Source organism: Balaenoptera musculus, chromosome 14 (genome assembly GCF_009873245.2).
Source record: "Balaenoptera musculus isolate JJ_BM4_2016_0621 chromosome 14, mBalMus1.pri.v3, whole genome shotgun sequence".
Taxonomy (NCBI): domain Eukaryota; kingdom Metazoa; phylum Chordata; class Mammalia; order Artiodactyla; family Balaenopteridae; genus Balaenoptera; species Balaenoptera musculus.
Window position 1 is genome coordinate 86,933,102 of NC_045798.1, and position 24,646 is coordinate 86,957,747.

Sequence of the window (24,646 nt, forward strand, 5' to 3'; positions counted from 1 at the left end):
AGAGAAGTTCATGACAGGCGGGAAGCAGGAATAGTGCCAGGATAATGACCCAGGCCAAGATGTTGGGGGCTTGGAGCGGGATGGGAGTAATGGAAGAAACGGTTAGGCTCTGAGCATACTTGGAAGGAAGAACAAACAGGATTCGCTGGTGGATCCCATGTGCGTTGGGAGCTAAAGAGAGGCGCCCAGGTGTTTGGTCTGAGTAACTGGGAGAATGGAGTTACCATTAACCACGGGGTGAGGGGCGGGGAGCTGAGAGTGGGTCTCGGGAGCTCAGTCCAGATGTGTTAAGTTTCAGACTCCTATTAAATAAGCACGTGGCAATATCAAGGCAATGGTTGGAGTTAAGTCTGGAGTTCAGGGAAGGCTTTTAGGCTGAAGATACAAATTTAAGAGTCATCAACATGGAGATGCTTTTTAAAGATGTGAGGCTTGTAGGAGACGCTGAGAGGGTCAAAGGTTGAGCCCTAGACATGCCAACAGAGGGCATGAGTCCCACTTCCCAGCAGAGTTCACCATGACAGTCAGGGGAGAGTTTTGGGGGAACAGGAGAAGAACTTGAGGCACTGTCTTTCTGAGATGGACTCCATCCTAACTGCAGACACCCAGAGAAGACTTTGCAAAATCTCCTATCACAAGGATCCCCTTTAAATAGGCTGGAGTCAAAAATGATTGATAGGCTAATTCCTATGCGCCCGCTTGGACATTTCTAAAGGGGGGTACATCTTGGGCACGTGGAAGCGTTCACGAGAGAGGGGGTGGCATTTGTGTTGTCAACAAGGAAACCCCCTAATGGTCTACAGTTTCCAAACAGGGTTTCCCCAGGGGTCACAGAGGCAAACGCTAGTGCCTGGAGGCCGTCACCCCAGGCATCTGAGCTGACCCGGGCAGGGTCCCCAGGGGGGTCTCCAAGTTTGAAAATAACTCCAGAGTTGGCCAGTTCTTTGACTCTAGAGTTTGCCTTTTTGAGAGACCAGATGTTAGCTCGCAGTTTTCGCATGTGAATATCGATCTGCAGAAGCTCACCCGTCTCCCTTGCAAAAGGAAGCAAATACACGCAGATCCAAGATGCAATGTGAGGTACTGAGCAGATTAAGTTAAAAAATGCTTCCTGACACTCTTGAGGCTCCAATGCTAGACGTATTTCCCATTTAGCTAGGTATTTGTGCTTAGTTATTAGGAAAAATGCACTAAACATTTAGTTCACCTTTAGCATCACCTTCATTCTGTCCCTGTTGAACTAGGCTAGTATTTGTCTCCTCAGGAAGAGAAGAATCAGACCAAGGAGGGAGAGAGAAATTCAGGGCTGAGCACCGTGGCGTACTGATAACATCAGGTCCGGAGCCTCAGAGAGGCCTTGCTCACATGCTAAATAGGAGAGGTGGTTATGCTGGGGGGTGATGCATGACCCCCTGGGCTTTGTCCAGAAGAACGTTAACCTTGTATGGATCTACTGGCTCTCAGGAAGGACTGTATTCTAGTCTTTTTCCTCCATCATAAGACTGGACTCAAATGAAAACCCAGCCACCCAACCCAGGACAAAACACTCTTGGTCAGTTCTGTTCTCTGATGATGATACGTGGGTTTTGCTTTTCATTTCTGGAACTTCCCCTTCAGTAATTATGACCTTGATCAATTTAGAGGAAGGTTAACTTCCTTTTTTTTTTTTTTTTTTGGCCATGCTGCGCGACATGTGGGATCTTAGTTCCCTGACCAGGGATCGAACCCACATCCCCTGCATAGGAAGCACGGAGTCTTAACCAATGGGCCGCCAGGGAGGTCCCCAAGGATAGTTTCCTTGGTTCTTGCTGATGAGGCTAATTCTTTCCACCCAATTCCAAGGCCAGTTAGCTTTGATCTGTTGGAAGGCTGATGACTACATTCTCATCAAGCGTTTTGAACCTTGAGGGGCACTGGTCACAGGGAGGGCCGGAGAGAATAGTGAGACGCCCGTTCATCCCTTTATCCCTCTCCCATCCTAGGGAAACGCCTTGCCCTGGACTCTTACATGGCAGCATCACCTCCAGAAGAAGTGGCCCATCTATTCTGAAGAAAGTTCTATTGACACTTCTTGGAGACCATTCTGCTGGGGGACTAATGGGGTTGGTGACGGCACCAACGCTGACAGAGCTCTTACACCAGGGCCGTTTTTAAGGACGTTAATCACTCTTTCAGAGAGGTTATCACGGATGTGTCTGTTGGTTTAACTTTCTATGTATCTCTCCCACTTATCCTGAAGATTTATCCATCCAGGAGGCAAATCCCTTCACAGTTCTGTGCCTTTCTAAGTAATTCAAAAAGCAGCCCTGGCAAGAGACTTAGTTGAAATCATCATTCCCCCAAAACTTTAGACTCTCAAGGTAGGATGAGCCAATGAGGGATAGACATAACTGGGTAAGAGCTAGATTTGAGTGGCTCATTACACGCGGGGGCTGATTGGACCCAGAGCAGGAGACTGGGAGGGAAGAGCCTCAGAATCGTACTGTTTCCAGCAACCCTCCTTCTCATTTTTTTTTTTTTTTTTTTTGCGTGTGTTTCTAATCTCAGGACATTTTCTGGTCTCTGGCCTCTTCATAGCCATTGCTCCAAATTCCTTAAAATAGCAATCTTTCCTCTTTCTTTGGTGTTCAGAAGTGTGAAGCAGAGAGTTCTAAAGGCATTCAAGTCACCACCATAAATATTGAGTGATTTTAGAAAGATATATAATACTCCTAAATGATGACATTTTTCCGGAAGATCGGTAAAACATTGCTTAGTGATATGTGGCCGGGCAGTTGTTTCTGTGCTGCAAACCTGAGGGACAGTATCGAGCTAGCACAGTATTTTAGGGGTGTTACTGGCCATATGTTTTGTTTTTCATCTGCCAAAAATGCAGCTAAAGAGGCTGGTCACACAGAAAATTGGTCTGCTTTATAGCAGATCTGGCTGGGAAAGGCTCTGGGATTTTTGATTTGCCATCAGAGCAAAAGGCTGGTGTGGGACATGGTGTGCGGGGAGGTGGGTGAGGGGAAGAAGCCCAGCGTCCGAGAACTGGGTGACGGCATCTGAGAATGGTTCCGAGCATTTAAAACAGTTATCTGGGGGGAGGAGTGGCTGGATTTATTCCCAAAGACTGTTCTGTACATTAACTAAACTTGTGATTTTATTTTTTTAAAGGGGAAGATTGATTGATTGATTGATTTTTTTAAAATTTTCTTTTATATTGGAGTAGAGTTGATTTACAATGTCTTCTTAGTTTCAGGTGTACAGTTAAGTGATTCAGTTATACCTATACATACACCTATTCTTCTTCAGATTGTTTTCCCATATAGGTTATTACAGAATATTGAGTAGAGCTCCCTGTGCTATACAGTTGGTCCTTGTGGATTATCTATTTTATATATAGTACTTTGTATATGTTAATCCCAAACTCTTAATTTATCCCCCCTCCTGCCCCAAGTTTCCCCTTTTGTAATTTTAATCACTGATAGAAAACAAAACAATGAAAAAACGTACACATACAAAGCTAGGAAACACCCAGCCGGGCAGGCCTTTTCTCTGGATCCCCAGAGGCCTTCGCAGGTGAGCGTGGGTTTGGGAAGGAGGTGGACAGGCTCGCTGCAGCTGATTGTCCAACTCAGCAGCCACTGAAACTCCGTCGTGATAGGTGAGCTGGTTAAAATCATGCATGTGTCTGGCTTCCGGGGCTAAGTATAAAAAGGCTAGGAGAGGAGGGACAGTCTTCTGGCTGCACCGATGGAGATGAAAAGGAAAGAATGTTTCCTCCCGTCCACAGAGCGCTGGCAGGGCGTGTGTTCCTCATCACAGCCTCTCAAGACTGCGCCCAGCACAGCACATCTGGAAAAGCTGCTCGGGGGCAGGTTACACCACTCACGACCTCACATGGACCTTCGGAAACAGCCTTCTGGAAACCAGGAGCCTTGGAGCTGACGTGCACGTTGTTGAAAGGTTCTGATCAGTGGCGGAGGCGTCCAGAATTAAGGATGGTGTTTATAAAACCACAGTTGTATGGAGTGTCTCCAGGCTTTCTTGCGGTGAGTTATCTGCTTTTGCGATTTGGTAACCAGCTCTTCCACTGACATGGTGGCCCCTGCGTAGACAGGACTCACCCTACGAAACCATCATCCAGAACGAATCCAGGAGGGAACTTGTCAGGAGTAAATGATGTCATACCCCCCAGATGGGAAAAATGATCTTCCGGGAAAGCCACGTAGCACAAGCTTCCCAAATTGTTAAGGTCTCCCGGTGTACATCCTGAATTCAAATATCAGTGCAGTTGGAGTTGCTGTATGCAACTTTGCTCCTCACTGATTATTTTATGCTCTCCAACAGAGTGATTTGCCAAAGGGAAAAACTGCGTCATTGTAACGACCCACTTCCCCGGAGTATGAAATAACACAAAAGTGCATGTTCTTCGATTACGTGGAACTGCTTGGGGAGTCCAGCTGAGTCTCCAGAGCAGGACCAGAAATGGAGGGGAGGAGGGCGGTGAGGAGGGGTCTCTGAGGATGTGCCTTAAAATGTCTCCTTTGTCAGAGATGATCGCCAACTTATTCTAACTGTGCAAACAAACAAGTATATCCACATTGGCCTACCCAAAATTGGAATGAATTACCAAAAGAGAAAAAAAAAGTTCTATCGTGAGCTTTTTGCGTGGTAGAAATGTGGATGATCGTTTTCTTTTCTTCTTTTCTGCTTTTTCCAAACTTTCCTTAAAGAATACAGAGTCCTTTTACAATTAAAAAAAACACCTTATATTAAAAAATCAAATTATTCTAGCCCTCAAGACCTGGAAATACATTTCTTATCGTGACCTTGTGCCTTTTAAATATTGAATGAGTTAACACATATAAAATGCTTGCAATCGTGCTCAATGATTTTAGCAACTATTGTTATTGTGATTATTATTATACGTAAATGACATGTAACTCATATCCATAATGGTTAAAAAAATAAATAAAATGTCTCAGGAGTCCTGGCTTAAGATTGTCCAATAACAAATGACTTACTAAAAATCTTACATGTAGATGTAGAAATATCAACCATCAAGATTTTTCCACCAGTTCCCTCCAGCGATGGTTCTACCACACTTTCCAGTGCCGGGCTTGAATCTGCCCTGGGCCCCCTCAAGACCCAGAGACTAGCACTGAACCTATGGTGTCTATGACCAGTTAGTCCATACTTTCCCCAAGTTAATTTGCTTTAACTAGACATTAATAACAATAATAATTGAAGGGGTTCATCCCTTCCATAAGAATCAAGGCAGTGAACTGAAGTGTGATATTGTCTAACTCTTTGAGGCCCGGGGCTGCTTTGTGGTCTCATGTAAATTGTGTATCTACTTCCTATTTCAAAGGTAGGAGGAGAAAGAAGGTCATCCTACCTCTTACATCCTATAATCTGGTGAACACAGGATTAGTTCTTACCATAGAAATTGATAATTGTAGAATTAAATACAGTTCCCAGGAAAATCAAACCCCTACACACATCAAAGGTTCACAGAAGTTTTTCTACAGTTTAGCTGCATAGCACATGAGTTTTCTGAATCTCCATTCAGCTGTTTCAAATGCTGGCTTTAAAGGGTCCCCTGAGTCCTATAGCACACCCGTGATTATAAAAATATTTAAAGCCACAGAAAGAATATATAGCTGTGCAGACACATGTGTTGATTTACTGTGTACCGTGGTTTGACGCACGCTGGAAGGTGAGGTTTCAGGCTGACAAAAGCCTCAAAGCAGCAGGCTTTAATCCATATATTACGGTACCAGCCCCAGAAAGGGAGCAGGGCCTAAAACAAGACCATAATATAGGGTTTCTGAAAACTCCCCTACATAAGCAGGAGACAACATAAAAAGTTACATGACTATTTATGTGACATGAAGTCGTATTCATAGTGATATGACCACATAAATAGTACTGTGAATTTTTGGAATATGGAAATTAAAGAAAAATATTTCAAACCTAAACCATATATTATGAAAAATAACAAATCTCCCCAAATGTCATTATAAAAAAAGATGAGGTGGGAAAAGGGACAAGTTTCTAGAAATATCTATGAATTTTCTTTCTTGATGAAAATTTCATTTTCTTAAAATAGCTCAAGATTTGCACTTCCTGTCTCTTTGTCTGGAATGTTCTGAGCTCAGATCTCCCCAGATCAGACCCCTCTTCTCCTCAGAGCAGTCTAGTTTTTCCCTGTACCACCCTGGACTTTCCTCTTTAAGAGGCAACCAGCAGGAACCTCTTCCTACATGATTGCAAGGTAACCCCAGTGCCTTTTTCAAATCAGTTTTCTTCCAATAAGAAGACATTGAGGTCCATGAGGACAGAGATAAGGACAAAGAGAAAGACAGGAGAAGCTGTATGATGTTTGAATTAATTTATAATAACCTAAGAACAGCACTACAGACATACAAGGTACATGGTACGTGTGTGGGTTATGAGTCAACAAATTAATGAAGTTATAAAATAAATGAATGAACATGTTCAGCTGATATGAAATACAAGGATTGCATTGTGGGGAGTCCCTAATAGGTTTTTCTTATGAAAAATCAATCATGAATGGCCAAAATAGAATATGTACAGAATAGATACTAAAGATCTATTTGATGAGATATAACTGTGTCTTTAACATTCCTATCACCATACTTAAAACCTTCAGAAAGCTTGAATTTGTAAACACTTGATTACAAATTGATATTATACGTATTTACTGGCAGTGTTCAAAAAGTGTAGCAGGTTAATTACTGATACATTACACAGAGTTCGATATTTTCATTACGAGTATCATATCTGGTTGGCTATAAGTGAGAGCAGTATAAAATCAATCCACTGTTAACTATTTGTGAACTAGTGCGCTTAAAGATTTGAATATCTGGCTATGCTATACAAAGACTGAGAAGTGATTTTGAAACATTAAAAAAAAGTTTTCTTTCCCACATCCATTGCCGGATTGTTAAAGTTTGTGGAGAAGAGGTTATGAATTGTCACATGTATTTAAACCAGTTTATACCATTTTTCCTTATTATTATAAGTAGATTACTTAATAAAATATCATGTGAATCAAAGTTACTGTTTCTATGAAAAATAAGTTGAATTTTTAAAAAAGACTCAATAAAGTTGAGAAGAAATTGCTGATGACTGAAGTATGGACAGGAAAGCTACTCATTTTTGGAAAAAAAAATCTTTAAAGTACAAGATTCTGCACTTAAATTGCTCCAGAAATTTTCTCATTCTCTTTCCACTTGAAAGTAATGTATAGAAGAAAACATAAAGGATGAACTGGGGTGTGGTCCATGCAAAACAAACAAACAAAAACCGTTGATGAATCTAACCTCAAAAAGGGTCTTGGCCTCATTGGTGAGTGTAGGCTTATAAGGTTTGGTTAAAATAAAGAAATTTAAGTTACATGATACTTTTAATGATTTGCCTTGTCAGTGTCTCTGATAAGAGGACTTCAACTGGACTTCAACAGAAATAGACAATCAAAAAATATTTGAGCATGTCTTCTCATGAATAAATATGCAAAGTTTTTTTTTGTTTGTTTGTTAACTAGATCAGGAAAGAACAATTTACCAGAGCTTTTATATTTTATGCTACTCAGTTATTAAGGCTAACCATTTGTTCAAGTTGTTTTACTTTAATAAAGCCTCCGATGATAAAGATGAAAAAAAATGAATTGGAACAAGTTTCTTGAAAAAAATCAAATTGACATCCAATTACCTTATTAGCTTGACTGTATACTAACTGGCAAGGACAATACCTTCAAAATTCTGAGGAAAGAAAATTTGAACCTAAAATTCCAGTAAAAGCAGTGATTAAGCATGAGAGTAAAAAAGAAAAAAAAAAAAAAAAAACAACTCCCCAGTTATAAAAGGCTTGGAATGTTTCCTTTATCTAGAAAAGTCAGTCTGGGAAAACCCCTCCCAAAACTGGATGTGGAGGGGTAGAGGAGAGTTGGATAGCAGGTAAACACATCCATTTCCTCATCTTTCATTACAGGGGGAACCAGATAAAATCCACAGATCAGTACTTTATACACTTTTGAACTATTTGGTAGTGTAATCATGTCTATGCATTATGTGTATAAAAATACTTAATTTTATTAAAAAAGCACTTCATAGTATAGTAATATCTTCAAGTCATATGGTGCCTTATGGTTTACAAAGAAATTACACCTACACTGTAAAACTTTCTTCTAGCTTTTCCTAATCCGTCATTCCAAGAGCTGAATAAAGCAGAAAAAACAGTAAGATTGTTCATAAGAGAACTACAAACTTTAGGACCCTATTTTAAAATGTCTCTTTAAGGAAATACTGTTTTGAAAATGTGTGTAAAGACATTTAAAATTCTTCAACTTTATATTTCAATTTACTAACAATTTTAAAGCCAACTTTAAGAAAAAGAACACTTTTAAAATTATGAAAGCTTAATTAGGCACCAAAGTCAATCTTTATTTAGGATTAGAAATCACAAAAATTTACAGATATAGGGACTTCCCTGGTGGCGCAGTGGTTGAGAATCTGCCTGCCAATGCAGGGCACACGGGTTCGATCTCTGGTCTGGGAAGATCCCACATGCCTCGGAGCAACTAAGCCCGTGCACTACAACTAATGAGCCCGCACGCCACAACTGCTGAAGCCCGCGCGCCTAGAGCCTGTGCTCCACAACAAGAGAAGCCACCGCAATGAGAAGCCCACGCACCGCAACGAAGAGTAACCCTCGCTGCTCGCTGAAACTAGAGAAAGCCCGCGCGCAGCAACGAAGACCCAACACAGCCAAAAAAAAAAAAAAAAAAGGATAGGCTTTTTGATGAAACAATTTAAAAAATTTACAGATTTATAAAAGCTTGCAAATAACACAGAATCCAAAATATGCACTAAAATTACATCGTATTTTACTAATCAGCTGCCTAATTCTTTTTTCCTACTTTTTACCTACTTAACTTTGATAGTCTCTTCACTGACAATAAATTTGTGATACCGTTTTCTATGAAAAGAATAGAAAGATACGTCTTTCCTCTATGTGATGGTTTAAAATTTGTTGTTATTGATAGTTTAGAGAAATTTCTTTCAGGTTCACAACTTGTTATTGATATTTTAATACAAATTACTAGATTTGTTATCGAATTTGGGAAACCTCTATCAAGTTTCTGCTATATATGAGCTGGAGGATTTGGAAGACTTTTTTGTTGATCAGCTTCTGGCTTCGCAAAGTTAAAACTTTGTTTCTTTTCCACTGTTGGACATGGATCCTCATTTCGCAGGGCTTGAAGACTATATAGCTTTGAGTTCCATTTTTAAGAATATATAATTATGAATACAAAATTAGGTACAGGGCCTGAGAAAGGGCCTATGCAAATGCAGAACTCAAAGATTAAGTTTTATTAACTTCATGGTAAATGCACCTTGCTGTCCTATCCAAATATCATTTGCTGGACCTGTATTAGCAACCAGAAGTAAGAGTATTTCTAGAAGCCCTCTTGACAGTGGGACAGTTCACAATAACTTAACTATTCTTGGAAGTGACTGTCAGCTACATAAACATATCCCACTAATCCCCAAATAAACATATCCTCAATTCAAATTCCCTTTGTGCAAATCTCCAAAATGCCTATGGTTACTCCATCACCTGATAAGCCTGACATCTGATATGAGGATGTGTCAGAGAGAAAGTAGGAATGGAAAGAGAAAACAGTCTTAATTGGTAGCACATACACTTTTTTTTTTGGTTGTTGCACATTTTACAAATATGATCATATGAACCCAGGTCTTGGGCTCCTCCGAGAGTTTTAGAAGAGGTCCATGCAAATGAGGGGCCCAGAATTTAAGTGTCATTAACTTAACAGTAAATCTGCTTTTATTGAGGACATTAACAAGACATTTAAAAAGTTCTTAACATAGCTCTATTATTAGAGGTTCTTACCATAGCTCTATTATTAGTGTCTATTTCTACATATATCTACTAAGTTTTGATTGAATGTTAGACATTGTGTATAAAAATTGTTGAGACTGAATAAAATCATCTTCCTTTGGAGAGAGTTCACAGGATCCTCCTCTGGGTAGAAAGTCAGGGAAGGTTATTCTAATACAGTTAGGGGTTTCGGTGGAAACGTTGGGATTTTTAGTAGGACTCTTCCTCTCTGGCAGGCTCTGAATAGCTATCTTTTCAGAATCCTGAAACTGCTTAAAATTCCCATTTGGTGTTAAGCAGCTTTCTGCTTAGCTTCTTAGCTCTTTGCCTTGTGAAGGCTAAGAATTCAGCAAATGAATGGGGCTGAAGAGGAAGTGATTCTTCTCTGAGTATACTTTTTTGCATAGCTCTGACTCTTAGAGTCATAGTAATGTTTCACATTCCACCTCCCCGCAATAAATAAATAAATAAATAAACAAATACATATTATTAACCAGGATAAAGGAGAAACCCCAAATGGGATACAAACAGTAACTTATGAACCCAATGGATTATAAATGAAAAAATAAACCACAGTGAATGGGATGGAGAAGAAAAGAACTAATGTAAATAACTTTGCAATATAATATTTTGACTTTATAATGTTGGGATAAAGATAAAAAGAACTTCACAAAAACACCCCAGTTAGTAAATTTGCTTCTCCCAAGGGTATTAGTTAGAAACTCTGTAACTACTCTGTGCATCCTAGGTTTGAGCAAATAAGTATATATATTGCAGGTGATGGGAACGAGGTTTTCATCATCCAGCTTTCCTCATCTACAGAAAGAAAGAGAGAGAGAAGTGAGAGAAAAAGTTACAAATAAGGAAATAGGAAGACAAAAATGAAATGTCTGGTTTTTGATTTGGAATTCGAGGTACGAACTTGTGGTTTAAAATATATACAGCTAGATAACAGAGAGATCAACTCGATGCTTTGTGACAACCTAAAGGGGTGGGATAGGGACGGTGGGAGGGAGGCTCAAGAGGGAGGGGATATGGGGATATACGTATACATATAGCTGATTCACTTTGTTGTACAGCAGAAACCAACACGACATTGTAAAGCAATTATACCCCACTAAAGATGTGAAAAAAAGATAATAGATGTTTAACTATAAAAAATATATATATATAGCTAGATAGATATAGAAACAAATATAGATGTGTACATATATGTATATGTGTGTTAGTACATACACATATATTTCCTAGCTGTGTCTGCTGAGAAGGCTCAGGAGAAATTACAGCTCACAGCAATGAACTTACAAAGCCCAGATATTGTTTTCTAAATACTGTTTGCAATAAAATGTGCCACGGCTTGGAAAAGTGGTGGAATCCAGAGGTGGGGCAGGGAAAATGCCACATGAGCCTGGGACATCTTGTGGATCTGGAAAATAATAAAGATCTTGAAAAATGGTGGCAACATGCCAGTAGGGCACAGGAACTAACATGAAAAAACTCCCAATGGCTAAAGCTAGAATAATTTGAGCAACAAAATAAAAAATGATGTATTAGATTATAACCCATAGAATAAAATAAATATTGATTAGTCTATGCTGATATAAAAATGAATAAATGGGAGAGAAGTGACAAATCTTCCCTACAGAATAATTCAAATTAATAAATGTAGAAGAAATGAGGAAAATACAAAATCACCAATAGGTGAAACCCACAGTGTTAATTAATGTGGGGAGGACCCACTGATAGATGCTGAACTCAGTGGGCAACAGTTGTAAAAAAACCCAAAATATTTGCAGATACTCCAAGGCTCTTCCCAAGGTACTGACCAGCTACAAAGGAGAAATTGTCATTTTACAGTTGAAAAATATGGTAGACAGCACCTTATACAATGATAAAGGTTAACACCCCAGGTAATAAGAGATTCTGGCATGATATTCCCCCTGAAAAGATGCACTGAGAAGGACACTACATCACTTCTGCAGTATTCTTGCCCCAAATCATAACCTCACTCTAATCATAAGCAAACACCAGACAAATGAAATCAAGAGACATTCAACAAATGAACTGACCAGGTCTCATCAAATGAATCAATGGCATGAAAGACAAAGAAAGTCTGGGGAAGCATCACCAAGGGAAGTTGTTTAGGGAGAAACAGCAAATAAACACGATGTGGATTCCTGGACTGGAATCTGGAACAGAAAATGGGCATCGGGGGAAATCTGTATAAGATACGTATTTTAGTTAATAGGTCTACACCACTGTTCGTTTCCTGGTTTTGACAACAGCATAATGCTTAAATAAGTTGCTCATGTTGGAGCAGTCCTTTTCAACCAAGGACGATCTTTCCCCCAGGGGACAATTAGCCATGTCTGTGGACATTTTAATTCTCACGACTGGCATCTAGTGGGTAGAGGCCATGGAAGCTGCTGCAGAGGCTGGGGTCGGGGTATATGGGAACTCTCCACACTATTTTTTCCACTTTTCTGTGAATCTAAATTATTTAAAAATTAAAAGTTAATGTTTAAAAAACCCAGAATTTAGTAAATGCCTTGAGGGGAAATCCTCCAGATGTTGGGCATTTTAGTCTGCATCTTCCTTGGAAGTACCAGGGTCCAATTATTCTCTCTCCAGCATTGTGAGACGACCCAGTAAGACTGTGAGTTTTCTGCTGGATTCTCTGAATTTTAGCTGCAGCTTCTGCTTGGGTTCTCAGCCCCCTACTTGACACCAATAATTGGTATATGCAGCTTTCACTTCTTTCACTGAGAATCTCTCCTCCCCAGGGTCTTGGCCCCTCAAGTCCTAGTAGCCTTGGTAAGTCCTATAAGCATTAAAAAAAAATTAATCCAGATTTCCTATTTGTTCCCAGTGGGATCATTGGTCTTCCACAAGCTACTCAATCACAGCTGAAGTAGACCTCCCACCGCCATCTTATTTAACAGCTTTTTTGAGGTATAACTTATACACCATAAAATTCACTTTTTTAAGTACACAAATCAACAACTTTTGTATATTTACCTAATTATGAAACTATCACCATGATCCAGCTTTAAAATATTTCTTCACCCCAGTAAATTTTTTCATGCCCTTTTACAGTTACTCTCCATTTCTGCTTCAGCCCCAGAACACCATTAATTTACTTTCAGTCTCTATAGATTTGCCTTTTCTAGACTTTTCACAAAAATGCAATCATACGATAAGTGGTCTTTTGTGACTGGGTTCTTTCACTTAGCATGTTTTTGAGGTTCACCCATGCTGCCGTGTGGAACAGTATGCTGTTTCTTTTTATTTCCAAACAGTGTTTGTTGTATAGATATATGACATTCTGTTTATCCATTCATCAGTTGGTGGATGTTTGGATTGCTTCCACTGTTTGGTTATGAATAATAATGCTGTTATGAACACTTGTGTACAAGTCTTTGTGTGAACATATGTTTTCATTTTCCTTGAGTAGATACCTGAGAATGGGATTACTGTGTCATACGATAAATTGATGTCAAACTTTTTTGGAGACTGCTGAACTGTCTTCCAAAGTGGCTGTACCATTTTACATTTACACCAGCAATGCATAAATGTACTGATTTCTCCATATTCTCACCAAAATTTAGTGTTGTCTGACATTTTGATTATAGCAATCCTAGTGAGTGTGAAGTGGTATCTTATTGTAGTTAGAATTTATATTTACCTAATGATTAATAGTATTAAACATCTTTTCATCAGTACTTATTGACCATTTTGTATATCTTCTTTGGGACAAATTTTATTTGAATATTTTGCCTATTTTCAACTGGGCTATTTATCTTCACAGTATTGAGTTGTAAGAGTTCTTTATATACTTGGGATACAAATCTTTTTTAGGACGTATAATTTGTAAATATTTTCTCCCAATCTGTGTGTTGCCTTTTTACTTTATTAATGGTATATTTTGAAATGAAAAGGTTTTAATTTTTATTAAGTTCAATTTATCAGCTTTCTCTTTTATCATTTATGCTTTTGGTGTTTTATCTAAGAATTCTTAGCCTAACCCAATGTCACAAAGATTTACTTATATTTTTCAAAAAAAATTTATATCCTTAGGTCTTACATTTAGGTCTTCATCCATTTTGAATTAATTTTTGTGTATGGTGTGAGGGAAGGGTACAGCTAAATCAGTTTTTTTCCCCAGGTAGATATCCAATAGTCCCAGTACCATTTATTGAAAGGTCCGTCATTTCCTCCATTGGATTGCCTCCACTGACTTTTCAAGTTGGATTTTCACTTTCATTTTATTTTCTAATTTGATGTCCCTTGCATAAAAAGGACATCTACTGATTTTTATTTTAACTTGTATTCAGTCACTTTGCTGAGCCATTTAATTTGATTCCTTTTTTTAACATATAGTAAAAATCATCAGCAACAAATGATAATTTCATGTATTCCTTCCCAATGATTTTCTTCTGAATATGTTTTTATTGCATTGATTTGGAATTCCAAAGTGATATTAAAAAATGAATTTAGTTATTCTTATCATATTCTTACCTTCACTGGAATACTTCAAGTGTTTCATCATTTGGTATAAAATGTTTGCTGTGAGTTTTGGAAGATATATTCCCCAGCCTGTTTGAAAACTTTCTGTCTTAATTTATGGTACATTATTAAAAAACAGGAACAGCTGTTAAATTCTATTCAGTCTCTCTCTGTCTCTCTCTCTTATTTTTTTTTGTGTCTGATGAAATGCTTATGTGAAATTCCTTTTTTTAATAATTAATGCACTAAATCATGTTAACAGACTTCTTAGATTTGAATTGTAGTGTGGAATAAACCCACGTCTTCATAGTGTGTTATCTCCTCTTTTATTTTGTTGGATTCACTATACTTAGAATTTCTTTAACCTACATCAATAAGTGAGGGAAAACTATATTTTTCAGTTTTTCCTATGTTTATCTGGTTTTGTTTTTAGATTTAGCTTCACAAATTTGTCTGGGAAGTTCTCCATAGTTTTCTATGGTATAAGATAGTTTAACTGATGGAAAGAATTATGTGTCTCTTGAAAGCCGATAAATAATTCTGTGCCTGAAAACTTTTTATGGTAGAAATGAGAAGCTTTTAAATTCCTTTAAAAATTGTTAGTATAATAGTTTTTTTTTGTTTGTTTTGTTTTTTTGTTTTTTGTTTTTTTACCATCTCTTCCCTTGGTGGATAATTTTGGTAACATGTTTTCTTAAAAATAATCTATTTTGTTTGTTCTGTATGCTCAAATGATTGGCATGGTGCTGTGCATACTTTATTTTGTTATGATTTTAAAAATTATCTTTATTTGTTAACTTTCCTCTTTTTCCATTTCTGTTGTTGGTAATGTATTTTTATATTCTCTATTTTATTGTCTATTTTATTAGTCCTTTCAGAAAACTTCTGTTCTGCTTTCCACTAATTTCTGGTACTAATTATCTCCACTGTCTAACGCATAGTACTTGCTCCAAAGAAGTTCGTTGAAAAGCATGTTTTCAAAATGCAGAAAATAGTAGAAGCAGAAAAGCAGAAAAAGAGACTCTATATTTCTCGGACATTAATCCCTAAGTTACTTTCATGTCTGATCTTTTAATAAACAGTCAATTTTTTCCTTTTACTGAGTAGAGTGTATTTTTACAATAAAAAAAAAAATGTTGCATCCATCTAGATGCTCAAATTGCCTTTGTTCTGAAAAATCCAGTGTCAGGTCATCGTTTACAAGTAGAGTTACTTGAAAAGCGTTCAGACTTCTGGAGAAACTCCTGAGGACTTCAGAATTTAAAAGTACACTAAGTGTGCTGCCCTCTTGAAGGCCCATTTGAAATGGAGTCAAGCGTGCTAATGGTTGGAGCCGCGGAGAAGAAGCGCCTCGCTTATTTCTTTGCCAAGTGAAAACTTAATTGTTTATTATTTCATAGTCTCATCCCCTCTTCATACACTCTTAGAACACTCCCTTGGCTGCTCTTGGCTTTTCCTGGAAGAATGGCCTTTGCAGCTGTCGCCTGGCTGGGGGGAGGGGCGAGGGGGACCTCACAGCCCCCCTGCCCCGGGGACTAGGGACATCGCCACGTCCTGTGCCCTTAGGACTAAGGTCAGGTCTCGCCTCGAATAGGTTTCGGCAAAATGTCTGCCAGCGAATCGTTCCCCCCGCTTTTGGAGATATTAAGCAGTATTCCTTTGCTTTGTCTGCATTCCCGAGAGAAGAGAAGGTGTATCTGCAAAGGATGGTGTTGTGAGCTGAAGTCTGAAGCTGCTGCTGCAGACTGGAAACCAGGAAGGCTTGCCCGGAAATTAGCAGGGCTCAGAGCCGCCCATCAACCAAACTCACCTCTGTGCTCACGCTCCAGCCACATTCTTTGCTTGGGGAAAAAAAAAAAAAAAAAAAAAAAGACACCCTGGATGCATCACTTGAAGTAGCCACAATTAGGGGAATTTCGGGACTGCGTTATCCTGAATTCTTTGCTGTGATCACGGAGGTGAGGATGGGGAGGGGCAGAGGTGGGGTTGAGTAGACCCTTCAGACACCCTCTCGTCTCCAGGGCAGGGAGTTCTCTTTAAAACACGTGTGAGGGTGCCCTGGAGCAATTTTCAAGTCCTTCTTTTCAAGGTCACACACACGCAGAAGCGACCCTGGCTCTAAGAACCCAGGCTCTGTGCAACTGGAACTTTCTGAGTCACGGTTTTGTTTTGTTGTGTTTTGTTTTCCTCCAGGGATTAGACAGAAGTTGGACATAAAAGGACTTTTTAAGTCCGCCTGCCTTGGCCTCTCCCTGTGACATTTCTAGCTTAGTCATCGCCCTGCCCTTAGCAACACTCGGTGGTGCAGGCAGAAAGGTGCCTTTCGCTCCCACAAAAGCAAGCAATCTTCTCCTAGGCGGGGATGCCATCACTGGATCATTTTTCCTCCCACCTCGGCCAATACAGAAATAAGGAATGGCGCCCAGAGTGCTGCTACCCGGCGGGCGCTGGGCCTGCTGGGTTCCCAGGCCCCCGGGGGGTGCTGGCTGGCTGGGTGGTGGCTTCCGCCATGGGGCCTGGCCGCCCACAGCTGTGCGGCCCCGAGTGCAGGCCCAGCCCATCCATCACTGGGGCCCCTCGGCCAGGAGCTTCCTGGCAGGCAGGACAACCTCCCAGCCCGGGGCCTGGTTCTAGACAACCCCTCCCGCGCACCCAACGCTATCAGTCAACTTCTGGGTGAACTCCGTTTCACCTCCTGACCTCCCATTCACCCCGGACAAACATGAAAGTGTGAACCGGGCCTCTGAGGGGCGAAGAGGCCTCTTGACCCGCCCGGCTCCTCCCAGCCCCACATCAAACGCCCAGCCTCACCCCTCCCGCTGCCATGTGTCTCGACGCGTGTGCATGAGGCTACCAGGCAGCTGCCCACCTGAATAAACGGGCCCTGGGCAGGCAGAGGGATGCAGGGCGGCCGGAGGGATGCAGGGCGGCCAGTCGGACGCTGGGCAGCTGGCAGGATGAAGCGACTCAGAACACATCAAACCAGAACACAAAACAGAGCAGAACACACTTGCCACCTGCCAAGTCTCGCAGAGTTTTCGGGAAAGAAAACGGGCCCAGAGAGGCCAGAGTTTCTGGGGAGGAAGCCCATGGGTAGCTCCCCGCCAGGCCTTGGTGGGGCGGGGGGAGAGGCCGGGAGGCCCCTTTGGAGGAGAGATCCAACGCTGCCCCAGCGGGTGGTGACCCGGCCTTTGGAGCTGCCCGGCTTGAGAGGTCTGAATGTCAGTGTGCTGAGAAATTAGATGACTTTTCCCTCTCTTCGAAAAGGCAGGTGTTAAAACGGAACAGTTCTTCCGAGACGGCCTCGGCGTCCCCTCCACGTGGAGGCCGTGGCTTCCCCTCCAGCTGGGAGGCCGGCTCTGCTCTGCCACCTGGCTCTCCTCCCTCGCTCTCCAGAAAGCCAGTTGTTCCCATGATATCTCTGCCTCAATCCTGGACTCAGGCGCAGGAGTGGCCAGGGATGTCTTTAGTGGGCGTTGGGGGCCCCTAACCTCCAGTCACTAAAGACCTGCTGCAAAGCCTGGTTTTGCATGGCCTCCCGGACTCGGAAACACTAAAAGTAGGCAGTTAGAGCTCGTGCTAAGAAATGCTTTCCTTCAGCGGTAAAGAGAACAAAGGAGAGTTCTTTCGGGCTTCAAGCCCTGCCAGAGGGGAGGGCAAGAGAGGGGAGAGGCCGCAGCTCCAGTGAACCCGGGAGGCTGGGGTCAAGGCCTCGGCGGCTGGCGGGGCTGGTCGGGCCCTGTCTCCTGAGAGCCTCCAGGTGGAGGTGGGAGAAGGGTCATGGGTGTGGAGGCCAGGCCGGGGCTACACCTGCAGCAGTTCTGTGGGTGGAGGAACTGTCCTGAGAGCCCCAGGGCCCAGCCTGCAAGGCCTCAGCCCCGGAAGCACAGGGCCAGGCAGGAGAACTCTGTGTCCAATTCCTTATGGCTTCTAGGAAATGACAATTTTGAATACAAATAAAACCATCACTTCGAAGCTACTTGTTGAGCATTATTCATATGTGTATTGATACATATTGATCTCTGACAGGTATCCAACAGTGCCTGGATTCTGGATTCTAGAGCCGTTTCTCAATTTACCCACTTCATGCATATGAGTATATTTCCATCCTCTGAAGGTCTCAAGTTACGATCATATTTCCTGTCACCTTACACTTGTTTGCTCTGTTATATTGGGTATACGGGGGACACAATTTGTCCTGAGAATGGATAAAAGTCATGGTATCGTTGGACTCTATCTCAGGACTTAAAATAGATTATTTTGATATAGATATAAGATATGGTTTCATATTTCTAGATTCATGTGTTACACACCAGTTCAAACAATTATAAACTTCATTAATTAGAATAGTGTTGTTTTCAAAATAGTCATTTGTTTGGGGTTGAATTCTGTCCCCCTAGAAAAGATGTGCCGAAATCCCAATCTCTGGCACCTGTGAATGTGACTGTCTTAGGAAACGGGTTATTGTAGGTGTTGCTAGTTAAGATGAGGCTGTACTGGAGGAGGGTGGCCCTAATCCAATCTGACTGGTGTCCTTATAAGAAGAAGAGAAAGATACCGAGAGAGACACAGGAAAAGGAAACCCACGTGATGGTGGAGGCGGAGATGGGAGTGATGCAGCTACAAGCCAAAGATTGCAGAACAAACAGCAGATGCTAGAAGAGGCTAGAAGAATCCCCCCATAGCTTTCAGAGAGAGCACGGCCCTGCTGACAACTTGATTTCAGCCTTCTGGCCTCCAGAGCTGTGAGAGAAAAACATTTCCTCTTGCTTTAAGCTACCTGGTTTGTGGTACTTTGTGACAGAAGCCACAGGCAACCATACGAACCTCTAAGAAAGGGATAGGATTACCTCACTTTTCCCAGACTTATCTGATCAGAGAGTGTCTTTGTCTTCGATGGTGTATCTTGAGAGCACTTGGCCAGCCCAGTGTGACCATCCCTGCCTGCTGGGATGGCCTTTCTTCTTCGTTTGATTCCTGCATCCCTTAAGAGCAGTGTGGTACCCAGGGTAACGGCCCCCCAAGGATGTCCATGCTTAATCCTGGAACCTGTGACTATGTAAATCATGTAGCAAAGGGCACTTAAGGTGGCAGGTGGAACTAAGACTGCTGATCTGCTGACTTTAAAGTAGGGAGATTGTCCAGGTGGGCCTAGGGCAGTCATGAGGCTTCTTAAAGGTGAGAGAAAGACTCAGAGAGAGACAGAAAGATGGCAGCAGGGGACGGGCTCAGCTCACGATGCTGGCTTTGAGGATGAAGGAAGGGGCCACAAGCCAAGGAACGTGGGTACCGTCTAGAAGTTTGAAAAGGCAAGGAAATGGATCGTTCCCAAGAGCCCCCGGAAAGGAATGCTGCCCTATTGACTCCTTGATCTTGGCCCAGTGAGGTAGGTTCATGTTGTGCTTCTGATGTGTAGTACAGTAAGACGATACATTTGTGCTGCTTTGAACCACTGAGTTTGTGGCAATTTGTCATATCAGCAATAGAAGACGAATACAAGCTGCTAGTCAAAGAGTTCTTGTTCTTTAGAAAATGTGTCTTTCGATCTGGGAAGTTAAATTTAAGATTTTTTAGAATCTTGTTCCAGAATATTCTTTATATCTGCGTGAATTTGTCTCACCTTAGACTCAAGAAAAGACTATCTACGTGAGTGTTTGTAACAAGACAAGCACAATATGGTGTAAAACCATTTTTCCCCTGGTGGTTTTGCCCTTTTCCTGGAAAAGATTTTATAGACTAGCAAAGTGCCATTGTGGTTCTGTTTCAGATCAACTTTCATGTTCATGTTGCTATTTTCAGGAGCTTGAGATCATTTAAATCATTTAATGTGATTGGAAGTGTAATGATGAAAACCTGGTATAGGCTCGTTCTAATTTGTCGTAAATTTGCTGCATTATCAGGTTAGAACATCAGCTCTGTTTCTTCCCCGTTTCCCAGCTCCCTTGTCTCTGCTCCCAGTTCTGTTATTTGAGCTTCTGGGTTTCCAGGTGTCTGTGAACTTCAGCGTTTCTCTCTACCAATGATAGGACCCATGTGCTTCTTTTCAACAGTCACCGTGTATGGATTTGATACACGGTCAGGATCCCACCTTATCAGTAGGCCCGGATGCATCCTCAAGTCGTTGAAATGTATCTCACAGAGCTGAGTTTGACAGGCCAAATAAAAATGTTAGATTTTTCAGGTAAGTGTTGGAAAGCTGTAACAACTATCTCTCATCTTCCTGCATGGAGACAGTGAAGACCAGAAGCAGGTCCCCTTGCCCTAAATGCAAAAAGAATTTCTCAGAAAAGTGAAGGGAGTGAGAAAGATGCTGTGAATTGAGATACTTCTTAATCTTTTTCTCTCCCGCCCTCCCTGCCTCCTTCCCTCTTTCCCTCCCTCCCTCCCTCCCTCCCTCCTTTCTTCCTTCCTTCCTTCCTTCCCTCCTTCCCTCCTTTCCCTCCTTCCCTCCTTCCTTCCCTCCCTCCCTCCCACCCTCCCTCCTCCCTCCCTCCCTCCCTCCCTCCCTCCATCCTTCCTTCATTCCTTCCTTCCTTCCTTCCTTCCTCTCTCTCTTTCATTTTTATGCACTGAGATACTCCTCATGGCAACAAAGAGGAGTCACTTCTTGGGGTCTGCAGGCCAAGTCCATGGCAGCCCAGCTCCTGAAAATGAGGATTTCTGTTCTCACAAAATTCACGAGGCTTTGGCATCAGAGGTCCAATGTATTTTAACAGGAAAGTAAAGATTCAAGAAACTCATCAGCGAAGTTGCTTGTCCTCTGGCCCATTGCCATGCTGCTCTTGGTCTTGGCTTTCCTGCCTGGTGTGAAACTCCCCACAGGGCAGAGTGTTTCCAGATAGACTGTCAGCAAGGGGCCCGACAGGCATGCGGTCGAGGGCATTGAGAAAAGATTGGGGAAACAGACACATGCACGCACGTGCACACACAACATACAACACACGCATGCCCGATACACACAGACACACAACACACATGCATACTTGTATAACTGCTTGCACACGTATGCACATACACAACACACGCGATGCATACATGCACACACACGCACAACACACACACACTTGGCTCCACTGGATGGAGGGGTAGCTACACTGAATAACTGAAAAGCTGAAGCACAACACTTATTCCACAGATGAGAAGTACAGTGGTTCCCCCCTTACCTGCGGGTTTGCTTGCTGCAGTTTCAGGTACCCGAGGTTAACCTTGGTCTGAAAATATTAAATGGAAATAAATAATTATCCGTTTTATATTGCAGAAATAAACAATTCATCAGTTTAAAATTGCAGGCCATCCTGAGGAGTGCGATGAAGCCTCTCTTTGTCCCGCCCAGGATCCCCAAGCACTGCCCTGGTCTGCTCCTGACCTTCAACCATCAGCATCGTCATGGCTCAACGAGCCAGGGTCACCCAAATTAGATCCTCCCGCTGAAGTTCCATCAGAAGGTCAACGGCAGCTTAACGCTAGATCACAATGTCTACGTCATCCACTACATCTCATCACAGAGGCACTGTGTCATTTCACGCCATCACTCGGAAGGTGAGTACAGCACAATCAGGTATTTTGACAGAGAGAGAAAAAGAGAGAGACCACATTCACGTAACTTTTATTACAGAATATTGTTATCACTGTTTTATTATTAGTTATTGGTGTTCATCTCTTACTGCGCCTAATGTATAAATTAAACTTTGTCATAGGTCCTCATGTATAGGATAAAACAGTATCTATAGGGTTTGGTACCCCCCGTGTTTCAGGCATCCATCGGGGGTCTTGGAATGTTCCTCCGTGGATAAGGGGGCCGCTGTAGAATGAATGCAGCTCTCTCCCCAGGGGAATCAGGCAGGTCAGGTGTATAAGACAGGTTTACTCAGCAGCCTCATCTGTGACCTTGGTCCTGGCTTCCCCACGCCCGCGGTAGACGTGGGGAGACATCCCTCGGGGAAGCCTGGTGTCTGAGGGCAGGGGACCCTCTCTCCCCGGGCAGGAGGCGCCGTGGCTGCTGGATTAGCCAACGATTTTGGGGTCTGCAGGGTGACAAATTAGGAGAGGTGTGCTCAAAGGTTATTCAAACATTTCAAATAAAGCATATTTGAGCGTGGAAAGGCCAGGGAGCGTTAATCAAATGTCAGCACGAAGACACTTTGTGGGCTATTTCTGGAGTGTTTGCAGAGTGGGCCTGGCTGGGGCTCTGCAGGACGCATGTGTCCCCGAGGGAGGACACAGGCAGAGCCCTGAGCCCATGGCCCGAGCACGCGGGGTCCCCGGATGTGGCGCAGGGTCGGGATACTCTGAAACAGACACAGAGGACACGCACGTGTGTGGCCCACCAAGGCCGGGGTCTGTTCCGGTCTGCCCCTCTTGGGAAGTTCGATTGAAAGAGGGAAATATTCTGCATAAGAATGATCGGCACAGAGAAATGACTGACGTGATCACATGTCGGTGATGGGCACCAATCGTGGAAAGGAAACATCCTCCTACAGCCTTCACACCACGGACCGCGGCCCCAGAAGCGCCTTCCCTGCCGCATCTGTCCTGCGTCTTCCGCATCTCCCTCCCAGCCTCCTTCCCAGGAATCCGAGCCCGCGATGCCACTCTCTCCCCAGCTCCGATCAAAACAGCTCCGATCAAAACCGCAGCCCCAGTCACAAACTCAAGTGTCTTTTGACAGCAGCAATTAAGCAACTTAATTAATGAGTGAATAAAAATGATAATATTTACTGAATGGAGCATCCTGTTTTGCTTTTTTATTCAAACTCTGCACCTGAAGAATGCCACCCAGGAAGTTCCCGGCACCCCTGTTGCTGTGGAGGCTTACAGCTCTGTCTCCCTCTGTCTCTGTCTGTCTGTCTGTCTCTCTGTCTCTCTCTCTCTCCCTCTTCTCTCTCTGCTCCTCTCTCTCTATCTCTTGCCTCCTTTTGTTTGAGCCCCATCCACACCCCAAGGGAACAGACCCAGTGGAAGATGATCATTCAAGACTGATCCCTTTCCTGTTTCCTGTTTCCAAGGGGAGTAAACTCCTATCTCGGTCAGAGTCTCTATTCACCCCTAAAAAACCTCATTCAAACACGAAGGACAATTTCATGATACTTTTCTGAGGCTGAACTTTACATCAAAGTGGTGATTAATTACTGATAAGGGTGTAATAAGACACTAAAGCATTTTGTAATTAACCAGCTTAGGAATGACATCCTCCAACCCTCCATGAGTGACACGCTCACAAGCGCTCTCGCGCGCACAGACACACACACTCACAGAGAACTTTTTGAAAAATGCTTTATTTCGCTATTAATCTCAGCAGTGCCCTCAATGCATTACATTCTTTAAAAGCCACATATATTTTCCTCAATGAAATATATAATCCATCTCGAGTGTAAGAAAAGCCCCATACATAATTATTTCATCGTGACAGACAGTGAGTTTTTTAGCTATTATTTTTGACGGTGCTGTCATGGATGCCAGGTGTATACAGCGGTGGGAACCAGCCAGCGCTGGGAAACCCACCTGGAGAGCAGGTTCCTTTCTTCTCTCAGAAAAGGTTCCCCGAGTTTGACAGGTCCACCATTCTGGTTAAGCTTAATTAGTCAAGAGAGAAAAATGACTGACTTCAGAGTGTTAGGTTTGGGGCTCCCCCTCTTCTTCCCCTTTCCACTCAAAATGTGACATTCTTTGGAGAAGACGCAGCTCCAAGTGGGATGTGTGTTTCGCGTTTTTAGACCCTCTCGCCAATTCCTCCACGGGACATGCTTTTCCTGAGACCCATCTTGTGTCTCCCTGGCCGCTTAGAATATTCCAGCTTGCCCGTGGAGCCTCTACATGAGCAGAACTGATGTGCTGGCTCCGAGAGAAAAACGGGTTTATTTCAGGATGAAACTGGCTAAAACGGCAGCCACCAGTATTTGAGTTGGCTGGAAGAGGACGCCATCCCAATAGTGGGGTCACACGGCCCCCATTTCTCTGTCTCTCTGTGTCCACACTGTTGCCAGCGCCCTTCCACACCAACGCTGGCCGTGGCCATGGAACTTGTCCTGGCCGATGGGACAGAGTCCACACAAGCTGAGCTGAGAAACGTGCTTTTTTTGTGTGTTTCCACTTTCTTTCTTGGACACTTGCTCGTCTCACGAGGACACCGGCTTGTTGGAGGGTGTGGGACGTACAAAGGGTCTAAGCTGCCCCAGCCAAGGCCACGCCCACCGGCCAGTCCCCAGCGACCCATCCGCTGGTGGCAGGT